Raw genomic sequence first — 5,415 nt, forward strand, 5'->3', positions numbered from 1 at the left:
GCTGATCTCTGCACTAAATGGTGTTGCCGTGGTTGGATAGTGTATATTAAGGGGCGCTATTAATCCCAAATTTTTTCTTGGAATTTGAATACATGCAATTTACTCCTTAGACCTCCCTAACACACAAACTTTATGCCTTCTTTGATTTTATGTTGGTTAAGTTAGTGAAATATTAGGTTTTATACCCGGTCACAAAAGTGACCGGTGGGAAACATCATAACCGGACTTCATTAAAATTCAATTAGACATATTTACATTAGAAACAGTGTGTTATACTACCGGTTGTGACCGTTAAAAAAATTCTCAAAATATATCTGTAAGTGACCCCACCTACAAAATTGATAGTTCTATTTGTTAATTAAGATGTTTTAACTCTTTTTGTAGTAGTCTGAGGTAGACATCTTCTTCTAGATGTGCAAGCAGGAAGTAAACTGATCTGGTCATGTGACCTTTCCCCCTAGTCACATGACATTGATACATTTTAATCAAGACAATCTATTTTTTCATTTAAAAGTTTAATTTCTTGCCCAGAGCCAACATCAACACTTTTAGAGCTTTCAGAAAGAAGAAAAAAAACACGGTCACAAATGTGACCGGTGGGATTAAACGGGTTAACCCCTTTCTGACATCACAAGGGGAGCCAAATTTCAATGACATATTTTTTCACATGCTTGCAGAGAATGGTTTATCAAAATTAAGTTACTGTGTTTATCTTTGTTTTTTTTTTACATTTTCTAGATTAATAGAAGCACTGGGGACACAAGTATAGCACATGGAAAAGTCAGATTTTCATGATATGTCCTTTTCAAATATTTTTAAGGATTTCTTTGTTTGTAATATGTGCTATTTAATACAATATATCATATTCCCAGCTGTTGTACAATGTGGCTAATTCATATAAATTTATTGAAAATTATAGAAAAAACATTGGGAAAAAATAGTAAAACCAAAGTCTGACCCCAAACCCAACATCACTGGTGCGAAAGCTGATCATATTAAAATATGAGATTGTATGAAGTCATACAAATTAGGTAGCCTACCTTGAAAATTACTAACAAATTGTCTAGTCAGTAATGTAAGGTAAAATAAATGTGTGTTTAATTATGGATTACCCCCATATACCAGCATTTCAGATAACCCTGCTGAGAAATGTAATTTTAGAATGTCCATTTTATGAAATAAAGCTAACGCCTTCCAGCTGTAGGTTACAAGGCATCATTCGTTGTCACAGTTAACTGCACACATCCCCTACAATAGTGTGTGTGGTGCCTTTATTGCTCTTGACTTGTTTACAGTATATAAGCTACTGTATGTGTGTGCATTTGTTGGGGAGAGGCTTGGACTTTAATAAAAAAGGGATGATTTCTGTAGGAAATACATGTTCAAAAAAACTATGCTTATCAAGGCATGTTACCTAAAGCTCAATTTATGGTAAGACCTACCCAGGTGAAAAACAAATATACTTTATTGTATTTCAAGTATATTTAACTTTGCAATAGTACATTACAAATATACTTACAAAGGAATGTACTTTCTTTAAACATATTTAAAGTATGCTTACAACATATTTGCGCGTATTTTTTACAATTAAACTTTTAACATACTTCAAAATTATTATACTTTAGTATATTTTCTAAAAGTATACTTTAGAAAAATATACTTAAAGTTAAAGTTTTGTGCAATTTTTAAAGTATACTAAATTTAAACTTATTTTAAAATGTATTTTAGGTATACTTTATCGGTATGCTTAAAGTTATCATTATAATAATGCACTGACAGTATATTTCTAAAATACATTATTTAGTATTCTTTAGAAACAGTATATTTTAAGTACATTTTGAAAGTATATGGGGTGTACAAATGTATATTATTTTATGGAGAAATAACGTGGGCTTAAAATTACGAGAGAGCAGTATGTTCAGTTACATTTTATATTGTAGATGTATACATTTGTAATATACTATTAACATAAGGTACACTTTAACTTCACTATAGTCAAGCATTGGATAAACCAATTAACTGTGTTTTACCACAAAATAACCGTGGTTTTGCTAATAATAATCAATACACCAAAAAAACATGGTTACTAAACTTTTACCACAAAAAAAAAAACATTCATTTTCATAAGGGGAATATGAGTGTTTGTTTTTTTGTAGTTTTTCAGTCAATTGCATACCGCTTTTAGCTGTACAAAACTTAAACAGTTTTCGTAAATGCATTTCAGAGAAAAGTGAATTCTGAGATTTGAATAATGCATCTGACGTGTGTGTGATGACGTCACGACGCACGTATTTTGATTTTTACCAGTCGTTCAAGGCGGACGGATTCAGTCCCAAGGTACGTTAAAATATCTTAAAATTAATTATATTTGATTATCGTTTGACCATTCTGAAGTTTATCGGTAGACTATCATATTTCGAATGCGAAATGTTGTCAATAACGCGGTGTCTAACTCGCTATTACTGATTAGCTGCTGTGTAGCTTAGCTTAGCTTATAGCTAATGTTAAAGGTTTGAAAGATAGCACTGTCAGCCTGTTATATCGAATTAGTACACCCGATTGTTTTGTTAAATATATGTATTGGTGTGTATGTATATGTTAATGAAAAAAGGTAGCGTCAGAAAATCTGTTTTTTAAATGTAACGTTAGCGTGAAAGTTAACCATTTATTGACTGTTTAGAGTTTGTAAGGCTTTTACCTAACTGTATTTAGTATTAATGATGCTGCATTCTTTCCTCAGAAGCTAAAGTTTTTCAAAGACATTTGTAGGGAGGACTTTGCAGCTAATGGTAAGTCATTTTAAACTCTTAAGATATAATAATTCATTCGTAGTAGTAAATCAAGCTTCAGTTTAGATAACGTTATACATATTGAGGCGGTTTCCCGGACAGGGATTAGACTAGTCCTAGACTAAAATAAATGTAAGAGCTGTCCAAACTGAAAACAACTTGCACTGACATATCTTAAAATACACCAGTGTCCTTTGTTTTGCCTCAAAATGCACACAGGTAATGTTTTTATTAAGGCATGTTTTTTGAAACTGGTTATATTTCTTAATTAAACTAAGGCCTAGTCCTGTTTTAAGATAATCCCTTTCCAGGAAACACCCAATTGTCTGCTTGTTGCATTTTCTTTTTTTTACATTTAAATTTAATACAATAAAATCTTTCTTTAGGAGCTGAAGTATTTTATGTAAGGAGGATTTTGCAGCCCATATAGGCAAGTCATTATAATGAAAACTCTTAGGGGTGGTTTCCCGGACAGGGATTAGCTTTATCCAGGACTAGACCTTAGTTTAATTAGGATAGTTTTAACAAACATGCCTTACTAAAAACATTACTTATGTGCATAACGATGTAAAACAAAGGGCACTGATGTATTTTAAGATATGTCAGAGCAAGTTGTTTTCAGTTTGGACAGCTCTTACATTTATTTTAGTCTAGGACTAGTCTAATTCCTGTCTGGGAAACCGCCCCTTAATATATATGATGACATTTAAGTCAAGCTCTAGTTTAGGTAAAAATATATCTGCTATACAATCTCTGCCAGTAAACTATAGATTTAATACAGTAAGTCTTAAATAAATGTAATGTTTTAATATTAAACACTTTTTAATTGAGCTTATTGTCTCTCTTTTTCAGATTTCCTTAGGCTGAACCAAAACCTGCCAGACTAAAGTTGATTTGGGAGAGAAAGACGTTGTAAACTCAATCATCTTGACATTCTTCAATGAGTAATTGTTCAATTTTAGGCAAATACTGTACACTTTGAATGCTGTGAATAAAACTATATTTTAAATATATTTAAAATGAATTGTTTTTGACTGTTTTAATCAGCTTTTATTTATTTGTAAAAAATTATTTTGGTTATGTTACCAGCTAAGTAATCTATTCCCAAAATAGCACTCTTTAAGTTAACTAATTATTAACGCACTTGAAGTATACTCATTACTAATCTAGCTGCAGGTATGTAAAAGTATACAAAATGTAATGTACTTGGCATATTCATTTTTCACCAGGGCAGTTTTTAGAATTTTGGATTGGCCAAAAATATATAGAATGTACGCAAACAGTCTATTTAAGATATACTGATTGTATGTTTGCAAGACACTCATAATACATTTGTAATGTACTCCTAACATAAATAAAACACACTCTAAATCCACTTATCAAGCATGAATTTAGCACAAAAACAGTCATGTACTTAAATTGTACTAAATACACTTAAAGTTGTTCCACTTTAGCACACAAAAGTACACTAAATACACTTAAAGTTGTACTTTGTTACAATTAATATACAACTAAAATATATTAAGTACAAAATTAGTTGTTCCAAAATAGCACTCTTTAAATAAACTAATCAATAGCACACTTTAAGTATACTGGTCATTAGTGTGACTGCAAGTATACTTAAGTATATCAAAATTAAATATATTTAGCATACTATTTTTTCACCAGGGTACCCCGTAGGCCCTGCATAGCTCAGCGTAGCCTGACGTGCATATCTACAAAAATGTGACAGTACATCTTTTCTGCGAAAACCCCTTTTGTCAGGTCAAAAAAATCTGCATCACATTTCCTCATATAGACGTTTTTTTCTTTTGTGAGTTTATTGTTGAAGTTGCTTCTTCGGCTGTTGCACTGCTATTTTGGGTTACACGTGTAAATGCTTCCTTATAGCGGTCTGCATGTGTAAATGCATATTGACGCAGACAACGACACAGAAGTACAGTATACAAAAACAGACATGTAGCTACGCAGAACTATAATGGTTGCTTAAAAGCGCGGTGCATGATTTTTGAAAAACGATTTGGAAAAGGGAGTCGGGCCGAGTACAAAACACACTTGTAACCAATCAGCAGTAAGGGGCGTGTCTACTAACCCACATCGTTGCCTGGGTTGCATATGTGTGGGGCGGGTCTATCAAAAGAAGGTCCAGATTCTATTGGGGTAAGGGCGTGTTTGTTTTGGTGATTTCAAATGTCAACATTGGCTTTCAGAGATCATGCACCCCGCCTTTAAGTATAGTTTCTTACTGTATTTTTTTTGTCTTAAGCACATTTTAGGAAAATTGTACTTTAGCCTGCAAGCATTGTTAAGTTTTAGACATTAGGATCTCTTCTAAAATTCTGACATGCAGGAGAAAATACTGATATGCAGGAGCACTGTGTGAATAAACTTCAATCTTCTTTAAAGGCATAAATTCTGTCTTCTTTCTGAATGTAGAAAATTGTATTAAATTGTTGAACAAGAGAATCATCATCCTTTGGTGAAAGAATAAAAAAATGAGTGGCATTCGGTCCTGTAAATGTCATTGATGAGTCATATGAAGTGAAGACTTTAAAGACAAACTTAAAAATCAAAGCTCTTTTATAATTATAGACTGTGGGAGGACACGTCAATACAGAGACCACAT

General features: G+C 32.3%; 1 long non-coding RNA gene across 1 annotated transcript; it reads left to right on the plus strand.

The window, feature by feature from the left end:
• Window positions 1-1,659: 1,659 nt before the first annotated feature.
• Window positions 1,660-3,773, plus strand: LOC141281418 (uncharacterized). Its single transcript, XR_012335723.1, has 4 exons — window positions 1,660-2,337; window positions 2,741-2,789; window positions 3,176-3,219; window positions 3,642-3,773. It is a non-coding gene; the product is annotated as an uncharacterized lncRNA (long non-coding RNA).
• The last annotated feature ends 1,642 nt before the right edge of the window (window positions 3,774-5,415 follow it).

This window comes from Paramisgurnus dabryanus, chromosome 22 (genome assembly GCF_030506205.2).
Source record: "Paramisgurnus dabryanus chromosome 22, PD_genome_1.1, whole genome shotgun sequence".
Classification (NCBI taxonomy): Eukaryota; Metazoa; Chordata; class Actinopteri; order Cypriniformes; family Cobitidae; genus Paramisgurnus; species Paramisgurnus dabryanus.